The 16,748-nt window shown below is 40.6% G+C and overlaps 1 protein-coding gene and 1 long non-coding RNA gene across 2 annotated transcripts in view; one reads left to right on the top strand and one right to left on the bottom strand.

The window, feature by feature from the left end:
* Nucleotides 1–16,748, top strand: part of CACNB4 (calcium voltage-gated channel auxiliary subunit beta 4) — a 220,768-nt gene that overhangs the window by 118,979 nt on the left and 85,041 nt on the right. The window lies entirely within an intron of this gene.
* Nucleotides 11,495–15,216, bottom strand: LOC140696594 (uncharacterized). The gene is made up of 3 exons (XR_012073089.1): nt 15,163–15,216; nt 14,774–14,910; nt 11,495–11,632 (listed from the first exon to the last, which is right to left on the bottom strand). It is a non-coding gene; the product is annotated as an uncharacterized lncRNA (long non-coding RNA).

Here is a 16,748-nt window from a genome sequence, read left to right as displayed (position 1 = left end):
GACAGGTGCCTGCAGAAAGGGCTGGGCGCGCTCAGGGATGGAGGGGGCAGTTGGCAGCACTCACTCCCAATTAGAATCTTCTGCTGGCAGAAGCCAAAGACCTCATGGCTTTCTGTAGATCAAAGAACCTTCTCCTTACAAAGGGAGCCATGAAGTCAGTGTTTCCAGAAGCACCTCTGGGAAGTGCGTAGACATTTTCAGGCCACTCGGGAGCTGTTTCTAAAGTTGTTTAGTCTTTGTGTGATCCAGAGCCCTTGCAGCAGCGATTCTCAAAGCGTGGTCCACAGACCCGCGCTGCAGTAGAATCCCCCGGGAGGCTGATTAGGAATGCAGTTTCTGGGACCCCCGTCAGGATCCACTAGGGGCAGCGAGGAGCATCGCCTTTAAAAGCACCGCAGGAGCAAGGAGGGTATAGCCTAGTGATAGTAGGCTTAGCGTACATGAGGTCCTGGGTTCAATCCCCAGTAATTCCATTAAATTCATAAACCTAATTACCTCCTCCCTCCCAAAGAAAAGAACCAAAAAAAAAAAAAAAACCCACAAAAACCCAAAAAGTGAAATGATTAAAAAATAATAACAAAAAATAAAAGCACCGCAAGTGATTCTTTGCATGCTGGATGCCAGAACCACAGGTTTACAGAGCAGCAAATTTGAAAGGCAAGCCCCAGGCGTCGCCTGTTTACACACCTGCGGAGTTCCTTCCCTGTATCTCGCCTGGATGACCCCCCTGGTCCAGGATGATGTGACCAAACGCACAGCACCTGCTGCTGGCTGTACACCTACTGCTGGCTGTAGAGGGCACTTTTGGAAATCTGATTTAATCCATTCTTTTCAGCTGGGTTGCTTTTTCTGATGACTGCTCTTTTCTTCTCATTGGCCACATACAATGTTTTTCATCCGGTGTCTCTCCTTGGGGGATTGGACTGAAATCAAATCTCAGGCTGTGAGCACATGTCACACCAGGATCGGTGGCACCGGGCACCAGGATTTACTCAGATTTTGTTTTGTAAAGGACTGAGAATCACCACAGTCCTTCAGAGTCCTCATCTTACTTCTATAAGGATCTATAGAAGAGACCTTCACAGCTGTGGTAAAGAACCCTCCACCTGAGGATGGTTTCTGCTAACATGAAGAGGGAGAAGCAGCATCTCTCGGGGACTGTTGTTTCCTTCCTTTTTCTCTCCTCCCTATTGGGCAAGTTGCCCTCTTTCCACCTCATTCTGCCGGATGCCAAATGCTCAGCAGGAGCACTTGGCCGGTCAGGACACACCCTGGAGCTCTGATCTCCTCTGACTGCTGATTACCCATCAGAACTGATTCGTCATGTGGCTCTTGTTATCTGAAGTTTGCTACCTACGTTGATGATCTAATTGTAAAGTATTAAGTAATGCTAATGGTTCAAAACAACCCAACTACTCTCCGATAACATTTGCATCTCAGTAACAACCTTAGGGAAATGAGCGATAGAGGAATTTGAGGCTCCTTAGGGCGACCCCATCCCCGTTTGCCAACCTGGGAAACACCTCTATCCCAGGCAAATCAGGATGATTGGTCTCTGATGTCTCTATTTGATAATAATAACAATGGCCTTGACAACTAATATTTTGTATGGTGCTTTGTGCCAGGCACTGTTCCAGCTTCTTTACACATATTAACTCATTTATTTCTCTCAGCAACCCTATGGCTTTGTACTATCATTATCCCCATCTTGTGAATGGGGAAACTGAGGTACAGACACATGTGCCCAAGTTCATGGGGAAAAGAGGCTTTCTGAAATTTCTTAAGTTATCAACCACATGTATGCCTGTTTTCTGTGTAAGGCCACCCTGCAAGAGGTAGTCCTGGGATAAAATAGTCTTAAAAACCTGAATGTTTTTCCTCATGCCATGTGGCTTTCCTTTCGACGAACTTTCAGTTTCGTGGAAAAGGTGAGAAATTGTTTTAACCAACATATTCATTGAGACACCTGCAGAAACTTACTTGGTACTCTCAGTCTGGGCTTCTCTGTTACTAGAACCCCCAGTAAATACTGAACTTAGTCCCAGTGAGTGAGTGAGACACCAGGTGAAGGTATTAAACACTGCCCAGGTTATTGACCATGGAGCAGAAAAAGATCTACAGCCGGCCTATGATCTCTGTGTTCGTCTGCCTGGCCTGCAATAGCAAAATACCACTTAAATAAAAGAAAGTTCCATAGGCGGGAAGTCCAGGATGCCGGTGCCAGCAGGACAGGTTTCTGGGTAGGCCTCTCCTCCTGGGTTGTATGTGGCATCGTCTCACTGTGTCTTCACATGACTTCCTCCGTGCATCCCTGGTGTCTCTTTCTCTTCTTCTAAGGACACCAGTCCTATGGCATTAGGACTCCTTATGACCTCAGTTAACCTTAATTGCCTCATTATTAACCAACTACATTAGGGGTTAGGGCTTCAATGTATGAATTCTGGGGGACAAAATTCAGTCTGTAACAATCTGGAAGGCAGAGCTTCTGACTTCAGGGCTTGGTTCTGTCGCTCGCTGGTTTGCCTCATGAATGCTTCTAAACCTTCTTAAATTAGTAGTTCTGTACAGGAGCCTGAGACAGTGGCTCCATTCCATGGAGAATGTGGCATAGTCTCACTTGGGCACAGCTTGCTTATGCTTGGGTTTCCCAAGTCCATAGCTCAAGACTATGGGCTGTTTTGTGTGTGTGTGTGTGTGTGTGTGTGTATCTAACTGGAACTTATAGCTGTATAACATAAAGTGATTATAGCAGAGAAAAATTCCCTGGGGAGCAGAGCTAATGTAGAGTGACTGAATGGGTGCCTCTTCCACCATAAACTGTTTCTTCCACTCTTGGTGATCTTGGAGCACCAGACCTTGGACCTGAGGACAGCTGTGTTTGGCACAGTGGCTCCCCCTTCATGGTATCTTTCCTTTACTGGTTTTCAGACACATATTGTTCAGGGTCTTGTACTCCTCTGACCCCTCTTGTATCACCTTTACGGTCATCTCTTCCACCTTGTAGTCCCTTACACTTGCTCTTTCCTAAGATTTAATTTAGACCTTGATCTTTTTCTCTTTTCTTAGTTTCTTCCTTGAAGAGCTCCTCTGTTTCTCTGCTTTAGCCATCATCTTTATTGCAGTAAATCTTGAGTCTTCATCTCTGATGTATCATCCTGTCTCTAAAACCATAACTCCAATTGCCTACCAGCCACTTCCACTTGTATCTTGTCATCACTTCAGTTCCAGTGCCTCAGATAAGCTGATGCCTTTACCCCATCTCCCACAAGTTGCTAATGACTAAATCCTGACGGCTTTTCTTTTTTTATGTCATTTCCTTCTCACTCCTGTGAATATTGACTGGGTGCAGACCCTGCTACCTCCTAATTGGACCACTGCCACAGCTCCATTTCTGGCCTCCCAGCTCCCAGTCTCTCTCCTTTCCATCCCATATGCTCCTGCAGAACTGTCTTCAGATACAGTTTTTATCATGTTTCTCCCCTGCTTAATACTTTACTCTCTTTTATCCTCCAGATGAGACCCGAGGAACTCTAATTTTGATGTCTACTACATTCCTCACCTCTGAATCATAGGAGCTCAGTGCTGAAAGGGACCTTACCAGTCTAATCCTGTATCTGTGTGGTGATCCATGACCCTCACAGACTATCACTCACTAGCAGCTCCTACAGCTCTAGTCACAGGTGATGTAGGGAAGCACATTCCCTCACACACTGTAATTGTCAGAAAAGTCTTTCCCCAATACAGGTAGATTTGAAGTCTCTAATAATTGTCTGTTGGCCTTAGTTCTGCCCTTTTCCCATCTGCTGGTATTTATACACAGTTACCATGTGTTGTCTTCCCCAAAGGATGTGCAACCAGTGTCTTCAGATGATCCTCAAAAATCCCTTACCCTTCTGGTCCTCTTTTGGAGGCTCCCTGGTTGACACTGTTTATCCGAACATGAGACAACTCACACTGAACCTATATTAGCTTTGGTGGAGGGAGAGGCTAACATCGATAATATTAACTTTATAGTCAACTAAAACCACACACCCTTCTAATTATTATTTGTACTACTTTTAAGTCAGGCCTCTCATAACTGTACATGGGTAGATTTTTTTTCTCCCAAAAATAAATACCTTTATCTGTATTAAATTTCATCTTGTCCAGTCTGGCCATCACTTCTGCCAGAAGAATTCTTTATGAATTTTCTATCTGTCACCCTGTGTATGAATGTTCTCTCCCAATGTTATGGTCAACCATGAATTTGATCATCAGTGCTATTTGTATCTTCAGCCAAGTTTCTGATAATGACATTTTGGGCAGGACACAGTTTGGAACCAGCAGCACAGCTTGACACCTGATGGGCATCCTGTGTTCAGGCACCTGCACATCCATCTAGCCCACAATCTGTATTTCTTCATCTTCCGAGTGACTCCGTTCTGTGGCTTGATGAATTCCAAATAGCATTTCTTACAGCCATATCAGAAAAGAAGAGCGTGGAAGTCAGGATGACTTCCTTGTTATCCAACATCCACGCCATGTTCACTGTCACTTTGGGGCCTTTTCCCCCCAACTCTTTCTGCTTAAAAGCTCCCCTTTTCCACCTTTTACTTATATTCATAATACTCTCTTTCATAGCCAAGAAGCCAGCACTCATCTCCTCCCCATTAATTCCAGGTATTCAATTTTGCTACAGTTTAGCCCTTGCTCTTAAGGGCTGTGTGTTGTATGTACATTGTTTGGTATTACATTTATACCCAGAATGAAACATACATTCAGGAAATATTTGTTGGATGAACGAAGGTTAGTCTTGTCATCTTGCTAAGAACATAACCATAAACTCTTGATGGGAGGTGCTAGTCTTAACAACTTTTTTCTATTTTTATTTTACTCTGGAGAAATTCATGTAACGTAAAAGTAATCATTTTAAAGCAAACAATTCAGTGTTTCTTTGGGGCAGTCAGAATGCAGTAGAGAGGCAGCTGAAGGAGTCTTTCTTTCCTAATGAGTCCTGGTCTGGCTTGGTTCATTTTCTCTCTTTCTTGAGGTAGTGAATGGAAATCTACTGTTTAAGTGCTCCTTGTTTATCCAGAAGAATTCTTTGTCTCTGAAATAATAGCATGGGAGAGTCTAATACTTGCAGAAAAAGGCTTCCTTTAGTCCACAACTTAGCGTTTCCAAAAATAAAACACTGGCTATGCTTATAGATTCATTTCAAAGGATCTGGGTAATTAGTCATTAGTCACAGCACGCTGATGGAGGAAACCGATAGATTATTACACCAGGTTATTGTTAGCAAATGCCTATTTTAGGATTTCTATATGGTTCTGGGCCAGAAGAAGAATGCCACAGCTATGGGGACCATGGTGAAATCATACCTCCACACATCTCCTAAGATCCTTTAGAATCACACTGCTGTTAGAAACACAGCATCTGGCAAAGGCATTTTATCCCACTTTAAACAGTTCACACCACGTAACTCTCCCTTGTCTTCGTTGATGCTTGGTAGTTGGCAAAGGGTTTTGGTCTTCAGGAGCCAGTAAGCCTGGTGGTGGTAGGACTGTGCCCATTTATAGATGAAGAAATTGAAAGAAAAGAGAAAAAAAAAAAAGAAATTGAAGCTCAGATATGACCAATATCTTGCCCAAAGCTCAACAGTTAGTAAATGCTGAACCTGAGACTTAAATTCCAGCCTGTTCCTCCCAAGCCTTTGGAGGCCCCCAGGACACGTGCAGCACTCAGATTTGCCCCAGGTTACAAGGAGTCAGTGGTCGGAAATCTGGCCTTCCACTCTAGAATCCTGTTTTGAGAAGCAGTTTAGCTGAAGATTTCCATTCCCTCAACATTTATCTGTTTCCTGCTTTTTTTACCATGGTTCTTTCCTTTTGTCTCTTCTAGTACCACTTATACATTTTCTGTCTAAATCCTCCTCAAATTCAGAGGCTTCTCTGTAGGAACATTGTTGAGGTTCTAGAAGGCCTTGTGTTGTGCTGTGTAGTTCTAGGTCAGCACTGTGTGCACCACTTCTCCAGTGTGTACAGTAAGGACTCAGAACACTGTTTATAAATATCATGTTAACTAGAGAGAGACATTCTCTTAGGGAAAAAAAAAAACTGGATTCCACTGCTTACTAATCTGCCTTTTTCTTGGGCATATATATACATGTTAACACTGCTAATCATGTAGATAAGCTGGGAATTGTTATTTGGGCAAATTTTATTAGGCTGGAACAATTTTTTTCTGGATTGATTTTAGAACTAACAAGAGTATAATTTAGGAGTAGGACAGATTATTTGATATAAAATTTGATAAAATTCACAGCCAATCTTATCTAAGAGGCTAGGCTTTTTTACTTTAAGAAATGATATGAATGAAATGATTTTTTTCCTTCTTTGCTTCGTAAGTCCTTACATTTGTGTAGTATATTTTTGCTTTTCTAAAAAAACTTCTCATCATAGCAGGGTGAGTTTTACCATTGTCTGGGCCCACCCATTTTCCTTTGGTCGTGGTTTAGATGGAATTTGACCCTTAAATGGGGAAATGAACTAGATGCTCTTGAAAGATGTCCTCCAGCTTTGAAATGAGGTGATCCTGTGTGTCAGTCAGAAGTTAGACGCCGGCTTTGACCATTGCATCAGTGACCATTTTGCAGCCATCAAATAGGGCACCGTGACATAAGATTCCATTGTTCGTTGCAAATTCTGCGAGTCACCATATATCCATTGTCTATAGCAAAGGGGACCATGAATGACCCCAGGCATAATGCTCCCCTTGGTCCTTCGAAGACCTTCAAATTTTTTCTCTGATTTCTAAGCTACTACCATTCCAGAATATTCTGTTTATCTTCTCCATAGTATACAAAAGCACATCGCAAATAGAAATCAGCTAAGAAAGGTTTCCTTCCCTTTGGGGGGCCCTGGCATCTCAGATGGTTCACTTTACTCTCCTCTTTCACCTCTAGGCTCTTAACTAACTCTTGGGTAGCTGGAAAGTGAGTTGAGAGCAGAAAAAGACTTAAAGTAGCCCCCTCAAGAGGTCTGTTCCTTTTCATAGGGAGTTCTGGATGATAAAGGCAAAATGAAACAAAACTGTAACCCTTAAAAGAATAACTCACTAATGGTAGAAATTGATCCTGGGACTGGCAGAAAGAGATTTTTGGGTTGGAGGACTGGAAGGAAGAAGGGCCTTCCTGGCATTTGGATCATTATCCAACCTGCTCACTTACAAGGACTGCTCTGATAGGAATTCACTGAAAAGTGTTAGTCTTGGTGGTTTCCAAATAGGAAACTCTATGAAGTAGAATGGAGTTTATTCATTGCTGAAACTGGGTTGAAAGGTAATTTGTGCCTTTTCCATGATTGCCACATGTCTCCTCTGACAAGGCCTTCTCTGATCCCCCAAAAGAAAACCTTATTCAATGAGACATATAAAGACAGCAAATGCACTCTCATGAAATGACCTCCATAAATCAACTGAAGCATCTCCTGTGATTTATGCTTTGAGAGGCCAGAGAACATTTATAATCTTGAACATAGGAAGGCTTTAGAGGTTTTTAGTGGGAGTTCTTCTGGTGCATATTAGACCAAGGCATATTAGTCTGCAGGAAGAGAATTGAGTTTATACCTAATGATGTAATAGACACCTTGTTTCCCTCATGAGAGGTGGTCCAGGCTCCAGGGTTTTCCCAACTATGTATAACTGGGAGAGAAAGATGAAAAGGGGTAGAGGCTTTCACTTTCGAGTGTCAGATCTGCTCCCAAGAAGGCTGCTCTTCATCCCTGAAGGCGGCAGTCAATACACGAATGACCAAGGGATCAAATACCATAGGACACAGCAGGCATGAAACACTTGAATTCACAGATCTGAAACAACATGATTCATTTTCACAACAGGACCCAGAGCCTTTTACTATTCTTTGTAGAATGGGAACCACTTAGGCAAAGTTATTTGCACGGCATTTCTTTGGAGTTCTGACTACCATTTCATGCTTCTTTGGCTGAGGTCTTTGGCTAAGATTCCTGGAAGAAGTGGGCAGGACCAAAGCACATTACGGTCAATAACTGTCCATTAGAACCAAAATGTGGCTTTTCATTGTAAGAAAGCCACAGTCCTCTGTGTAATAGAGTTGGCTACTCCCCAGAATGCTTTAGTCAAGAATTACTAACCACATGCTGTCTGAACTTGTACTCCTTTGAAAATTCACGTGGGCTTTCTGGCACTCAGCAAAAGCTGTTTACGTTTCTGTTTCAAATAGCACAAATTCATGAACTGCACTTTACTCCACAACTTCAGTTTGTTAGGGACCAGATTATTTAATTGACCAAGTCTTGGGAATCTTAAAATAAGGTTAATATAGTTTTGTTTGTTTTTCTTTTCACAGCTGGCTTGAGTTCCTCCATGCATTTATACCTGTAAAGTTGACCCAATAAAAGTTTGGGAATTTGAAAAATGAGTAGATTCACTTATACAAAAAACTATAATGAAGGCTAGTCATCTTTCAGAAAGCAATCCAGATCTCCCTTTTCTAGACACTTCATATTCTTTTAAGGGAAACCTTTTTGAAATGTTGTTCTTTTAGTTGAATAAAAACATGTCTAATAACCTAACACTACTTCAACTCTTGAAACAATTTTCATTTCCATATTAACATCAATCACATGTTTTTATAATTTGTAATGAAATGCAATGAATGCAAAATAATTTGAATTTTCTTGAGTTCAGCATCGGCATTCAATTAAAGTGGATGTATATCCACAGATGGATCCGTCTGTGGGGATGTGCTACAACTACTATCATGGTTGTTTCCAAAAGTTTATTAATACAAGCACAGCTTGCTTCACTAGGTTCTGATAACCACCTCTTTCTTAAGGCATTCTGATGTTAAAATAGGAAAGTCTGCACAAACTAAAACCAAAGCATAAATTTCAGATGTTCAGAGTTGTTGCTTTCGACCATGTGATAGTTTCCACTGATTCAACCCCAGGCTAAGTGCTTTGGTATCTCGTCTCACTTTTACTCCAGAACCCCTTTGTGGTATATGTAATAGTAGTTGCCTCATTGCAAATAAAGAAATGGAGGCTTAGAAAATTAGTCACCCCTCCAAAGGCACAGTGTAAGTAGCAGAGCCCAAGATTTAAATCAGGATCTCTGATTCTAAAAACTCTCAACCTGTGGTTTAAGAGCTTTCCTTCCACAAGAAAGTCTTGTTTCAAACTGTACAATACTCTGCAAATGAAGACAATATTTTGAAGTTCGAATAGTGGTTCTGAGAGTTCTACCTTAATTAATCAGCCAACCAACAAATATTTATTTTTCACCCACCTGCGATGTTCCAGATGAGTTCTGGGAAGGTACAGAGATGGCTATTAACTACACAAAGCAGAGGATCACTAGTATCTTTACTTTGAAAACATGGAGCAAATATGGGTATATTTGGTATATTCATTGTGGATGTGTATGTTTAGTTATAGCATATTTTAGTCAACACTCAATCGGGGAATATTATCAAATAGCTATATGTAATGTGGTATCTTAGAAAGAGTAAATAGGTTTCGATTGAGAGATCTACCACTCTTAGTTACTTAGGTCTTTGAACCTTTGTAAAGTGGGAGTGGTAATCCTTGCATATCATGTGAATTGAGACAATGGCTGTTAAGCACCTAGCACAGTATCTGGTACGTGGTTGACTGAAAAATAAAGCATTCTGCCACACTTTTCTCACGTCACCCTTCCAAAAACCTGTGTATCCAAGTGCGTGTATATCTGGGCTTACACATGGCCTCTCCTGAACTCTGTCTGGCCTCCACATCTAACTAAGTGGCCACACTCACTTTCTTGGCCACTTTTATGTTCCTCAAATTTACAAAGTTGACATGACAGAGGAAGAGAGCAGATGGATGCTGGTTCCACGTGGAAAACATTATTTGTCCTTGTGTCCCTATGAACACACTGGTTGGGGACAATGACCACAAGTTCCAGTTGTTCAACCCACAGAACAGCTGCTCTTTCTCTTTCCCTAAAGGGGAGAACACTTTTTTCTCTCTCTGCATCTTACAGAATTCATATAGTTTAGCTGTCCCTTCCTTCTCAGTCACCTTATACCTCTATTTAGAGTGGGGCTGGGAAAATCTGCACCCTCAGAATATTGCCCTCCTCAGGGTACAGGGCCTGGCATCGCATTCTGTAGCCCTGAGCCTGTGGGTCTCATATTCCAAATCAGTTCCTACTTTATCAAGCCTAATAACTGAAGTTTCATATTTTGGTACATATTCCTATTAGGGGTAACTATCTTAAGTGATCTCCTCCATAAATAAAAAAAAATCCTCAGTATAGTTATTTTAATGGTAACCCTATAGTTTTTTTTTTAAAAAATTCAAAATACGTAGAATTGGATTTTAGGTGTCACTGCAACTTAATTAAAGAGCCCAGATGTTACAAGCCTGTCCTTTACTCAGCACAGTACCATGCACTGTTGGGGAGTCTGAGTGGAGGCAGAGAGGTTTAGCAGTTCAAAGAATGGATTTGGAGGTGCTCAGACCCAGATGTGAGGCCCGACTTATGACTTTGTGATCTTGCGTACACAGCCTTTTTGGGCTGCAGTTTCCTTATCTGTAAAAAAGGAAATGGTAGTAACAATACAACTAACAACCTCAAGGGTTGTGGTGGGGTTTATATAAAATAATGTATGCAAAGCATGACACTTAATATTTAGAAAGTAACTAAGAGTACTAGTATCACTGTAAGATATGGTCAAGGTACTTTCCTGTCTTGAAGGTACTTTCAAGAGACGGCATGTGTCCACGGAGCCACCAGAGAACATAATCCTGTTGACAGCTTACTGAATTGTGTGAACTACATGCCAGGGCTAGCACCGAGATACTGACACTTTCAGTTAACCTTGTTGGATACGATATTAGTTTCCTGGGGCCACCATAGCAAAGTACCACAACCTGGATGGCTTAGAACAACAGAATTCTATTATATTTGTAGTCTGAAATTGGTGGAACTTTTGTGCCAACATTTGCGAGATTTGTAATATCTAGGTCCTAATAGCCACCAGAAAAAGACAAGATGTCTATTTTTTTTCTTACAAAATGACCTCAGTTTAACTTGATTACCTCTGTAAAGACCATATTGCTGAAAAAGATCACATTCTGATCTACAGGGAGTGAGGGAGCTTGACATATCTCTTTGGAAGGGCACAATTCAACCCAGATCAGATATGTATTCTCTAGTGTTGTCCATAACCCTGAACTCCACTGGCGACGGTCCCTCCCTTGTGTTTATCGACTGCCATGCAGTGTCTGTTTCATCTCATCTGCAGCTTTAGGTATGGTAGAAATCTGTCATTCTTGCATAGATTCTTCCAGGAGGTATACTTGGTCAGTGACCTATTGTACTTTGTTTTAAAATGTTTTTCCCCTTTATAATTTTAAAATTATAAAAGCAATATATGTGTCTTAAAAAAGACACAAATGAACTTATTTACAAAACAGAAACAGACTCACAGACATAGAAAATAAACTATAGTTAACAGGGGGAAAGAAGGGTGGAAAGGGATAAATTGGGAGTTCGAGATTTGCAAATGCCAACTACTGAACAGGTTTCTTCTGTATAGCACAGGGAACTGTATTCAATATCTGGTAGCAACCTATAATGAAAAAGAATATGAAAACAAATATATGTATGTATCTGTATGACTGAAACATTATGCTGTACTCAAGAAATTGACACAACATTGTAAACTGACTATACTTCAATTTTAAAAAGTTCTAAAGTTTAAAAATAAATAAATAAAAGCAAATACACTTATTGTAACAACTCAATGACATATAAAAGCAACAGTTAGCCATCTCTCACTAGCCGTCTTTCATTTTCATATTCTCCAATAGGAAAGTCAGTATTAGTAAGCCTATTGTTTGTCTTTCCATTATTTATTGATGTTCAATCATGTGCAAGTGAACCTTGTCATTTTTCTGGTTTACTTATTTTTACAGAAAATGGGATTGTGCCATATTCATTATTTTGCTTGCATCTATGCCATAGGTAGAGAGCTATCGCTTTTTAATAGTCGCATGATATGTGGGTGTACTACAATTTTTTTCTATTCATTTTTAAAACTTACAGATGGACCTTTAGATTTCCATTTTCCCATTTGAGCTGTAGGAAGTGTTGAGGAGGGGTGGAAATCATCCATTTGTCTTCCTACTGTGCAACTTGAATTGATTATTTTAAAAGAAAACCCTCCAAATCTCAGATCTAATCAACGTAGGAATGTCCAGAAGTGTTTCACAGAGGGATGAAACCCTTGCCACTTTGTTACCCTGTGCCTTCATTCGGGAAAATGACAAAGGGAGTGCCTGGGGCCAAGGGGGAGTGTGAAGTGTGGTTTGGAAGCATCTTTAAGCTTCATCATTTAATGATGCCTGTTTCTCTAATTTGCTGTTGCCATATTCCTTTTGTGAGCCTGAAATAAGCCTTCATATGTACTATGTATGTCATTGCCAGCTATGCTGGACCAGCAGGCTCTTCAGCGGGAAAAATGAGAACACACTAAACATAACCAGGATTTTATAGGTGAGCTTAAGCTGATATCATCCTTCACTTTAGGGCCATTTCAAGGCTTAGTTTGTTCATAAAAATATCAGTAACAGGCTCCCAGGCATGAAGTTATAGTGAGTAGCTAGCATCAGTCATAAACTGGTTCTGTTTTCAAACCAAGCACGGTATACAGGTTCCTAGCAATTTCTGATCAATAGCCAACTAGCATACTGCAGTGACCTGGGATAACCTGAGAGTTCACTGCAGGAACTGAGTTTATAGGTTTATATATTTCAACAGAAGAGGAGCAGAGCATGGATAAAATGGGGGGGGAGGTGCATGGCACATTTGTACGTCGTACTGGCATGTTTTCATTTTCTACTTTTTAAAAGCTCATGATAAAACAAACTTCAAATAGTACAGAGGGGTATAAAATGCCAAGTAAAAATTCTGGGGTCCTGGAGAGGTGAGAAATAGCTCCGTGGTAGAATGCATGCTTAGCATGCATGAGGTCCTGGGTTCAATCCCCAGTACCTCCATTAAAAAAAAATCCGGGGTCCCAAAGTTCTAATCTCTAGAAGTAGCTGCTAACATTTTCTTATATAATATGTATGTTTTCAAGATGTATTAGTACGTGAAAAAGGCAAATTACAGAATATTGTATATAATATTTTTCTACACATGTTACACAATAAACTGTAATGTAAATATTAACACATATATACTATATGTAAAGACACAAGTGTGTATATGTGTGTTTATGGTATATGTATATATGTATAGACTATTCTGGAACTTTCCCTTTCACTAAATAATACACCTTCAACCTGTTTCCTTGTCAGGAATTCTAGATCCACCCCATTCTTCTCAGTTGTATCAAAAGTTGTATCTTTTGTTTTCTAATTCACATAGGTTAATATTTTCAAACTGTAGGTCACAACCCATTTGTGAGTTATTAAATCCATTTAGTAAATTATGACCAGCATTTAAAAACCTGAAAAAAATTAGAATAAAAATAGAACAGAAAACTATCAGAAAGCATTTCATATAGTAAAAGGTATGAATCTGAGGTTTCAGTTGTGTGTGTGTGTGTGAGTGTTTACTGGGTCACAAGGTAAAATTAGTGTCTTCCTGTAGGCTGTGGTAAGGAAAATCTTTACATATGCTCACATAAGTGATCTCATTTCTGGAACTTACAAATACTATTCCTTTTCCTCTGGCACTTAGAGGATTCCCTTGACTCCACCTCCCCTTGCCTCCCCATCAGGAACACTGAGTGGAATTACATGAGCACTAGGGTGACTTGACAGCCTCTCGGTGGAGTGATAGTGGGTTCAGAAGCTCTGGGTTGGAAGGTGATACCTTCAGCAGAATATCCAGGAGATGGAGATGTGCCAGGTTGCTTTTTTTTCTTTTAAAAAGGCAAAACGTGAAGGCACTATTTGTTGAATTTAGGTAGAATAGTGAATCCATCTGTGTTATCTTTTTTGCTTAATTTTGAATTATTTGCCAAATAAAGATAGGGATTGCAAATCGACACTTGATTTTTCAGCTACCTTTCTCAATAGGCAACTCAATTTCTCAAGGAGGCAGAAATTGGAGAGATATAATCAGGGCATAATCCCTTAAGAGTCATCATGCCTACATATTTGTGGACTGCCTCGCAAGTGCAATGGGATGTCCTAAGAGACACAGGTATGGACCAGGTGTGGTCCTAGTCTTCACAAGGCTGCTTGTGGTTCTGTTACATTATATAGTGACTCAAATACTGACATTTGTATACCTGCAATTCAACACAAAATGTAGAAAGCACTGTAAAAGGGGGCATTAAGCTGGTCATTTGTAAATTGAAAGTCATTCAATAATAGAAAGATTTTTTTAATTAGGCAATAAATGGCTCTCATTTGCTTTTATACCCTTTGATTCAGATAGCTGTATGTACTCAAAGTCCAGAGCAGCTACAGAGACCAGTTCTGAGCAGGTCATGCCTTGAGCAGCAGAAGCTGATAGATCTTTACTTCGATGGTCAACCATTCACCTGACCAAGTCTTCTGCTACCTCATACTCAGCTCCGGTTTCTGCTTACTTAGGACTGATGCTTACTCACAGCCCGCCTGTGCCTCTCCACATTACAGCCTTTTCCTGCTGCTACCTGCCTGATGGTTTTCCTATATTCTTGTGTTTGACTCCCAGGAAAGCAAGAGACAGGGAAAGACAGACAGAGAAAATGAATCTGATTGGTCACACTCACCTCTTCGGTCTCTATGCTCTTTATTTTCCAGCTGCTGGCCACTCTCAGCAATCTTGCCATTCTCTTGCTTTGTTTTCACTTGCACAACCCTGGTTGCATCCAACTCTCCACCTACTCAGAACTGCAGCTGGATGAGACTAGAGTAAAATACACAGTCATACTGACTCACTTGAAATTTGTGATTATGAACCTCAAGTGAGTCCCCCAGTACTGTTCTCCAGTCACTCTGCATTTCACTATTCCCTTCACTCTCCTGCTCTTCTGGACGACCTTTTCATTCATACCTTCTGCTCTCTCCTTAGACCTCTAGCACCTGCCCCCCATCCTCCCTCTCCACTGATGACTTTGCTTCTAAATTTTATGGGAAGATAGGAGCAATCAGAAGAGACCTCCCATAGGGACTCATCAGCATCTCTTCTCCGCCACCTGCTGCTCTGTCCATACTCTCTGCCTTTTCTTATGTAAGTGCACAAATGACCCATGTTCTGATCTTAGGCCAACCCCTCCACTTGTCCATCCATTAGAAGGATCTAATGCTTCCTCACCTCTCGCTTGCTCAAGAGCATTGCTTTAGCAATTCTCCCTATTCCTACATCATCATTTCCTCCCTCTGTAGTAAATCATTTTCACCTGCAGTACAAATATATTTTTATTTCTCCCACATTAGAGCATCCTCTGTTGATGCTTCCTCCTCCTCCTAGGGTCCATTTCTGCATTCCATTTTCAGCAGGCACTCTTAACTTCTTTGTATAATGGATACCTTTAATGGTCTGGTGAAGTCTATGGACTCCTCAGAATATTTTCAAGTGCTGAAAATAAAATATAGGATTGCAAAAGAAACAAGTTATATTGGAATATAGTTATCAAAATCACTTTCAACTGCTGTGATGTGGTAACATGTTATTCATCATTAACGTGTTAGATAATTCATTTATATATAGGCAAGCTAAAGTTAGATTTTATTGGTTAAAAATGTAGCGCTGCAAAGTTTCCCTCCAGTCATAGCTCTTTTGTCTTGTACCTGTGTTACAAAAGGTTGTGCTGTCCTATGAGAGTTAAGAATTCTCATTTGATCTGTCAAGTTTTGTAAAATTTAACCAGTGAAGCAATGAAAGCAATGAAAATCACTTATCTCCTTTCACATATTGACCAACAAGCAATTGTGGATTGAAAGGGAATACCGAAGAGCAACAAAGATGTCTGGGTTACCACCGTGAGAATATGTACTGTCACTGCCAAGGAGCTGAATGACTTCTGGGCACATTTGCCGAGAGTTGGCCGCCATGTTTGTACCAGGACTTGTACAGCAGATCCCAGCCCCATGAGATCTAGTGATGGATCCAGTAGTTACTATACATTTGAATAGCGATGGTCATGATGTTATGAGATACCTCTAACAACTATAATGTGATGTGAAAATATCCACAATTTCTTAATTTGGCAACAGAAACAGACACTGCTGATTTTACATTAATAATTGAAGAAAATGCTAGATAAGTTAGAGAGTTTTGTAATCCTTTTCCCATCTAAATTCATGAGCTCTCTGAATTCTATCCACAGATTCTCTGGGGACCCTAATTTAAGAGGCTGTGGTTTTGATAGCAAAATTCCTTTTGGGAGTTGTTACAGCCTTTGCTTTCTACTTCTCTTTCCCTTTCTCTGTTAGAGTCCCCTCCAGTCAAGGTTTTGCCCCCATAATCTACTGAGATTGTTTTGATTAAGGTCACCAATGACTTCCATATTGTTATAGCTGATGACTTTGCTTGCCTTATCAGCAGTATTTGATATTTGATTGTTCTTTCTTCTTGATGTACTTTTCTTCTCTTGGCTTCAAGTAAATGTACTCTCTTGGTTTTCCTCCTGCCTTTCTGGCCACTAGTTCCTAAACCTCTTCTCCTGTGGGCTAAATCTTGCAGTGACCCAGGACACTCATCCTTAGGCATCTTTTATTTCTGTCTGTGCATTCTCTTATTCA

The sequence above is a fragment of the Vicugna pacos genome, chromosome 5, assembly GCF_048564905.1.
Source record: "Vicugna pacos chromosome 5, VicPac4, whole genome shotgun sequence".
In the NCBI taxonomy this organism is placed as follows: domain Eukaryota; kingdom Metazoa; phylum Chordata; class Mammalia; order Artiodactyla; family Camelidae; genus Vicugna; species Vicugna pacos.
This window is presented reverse-complemented; position numbering and strand designations above follow the sequence as displayed.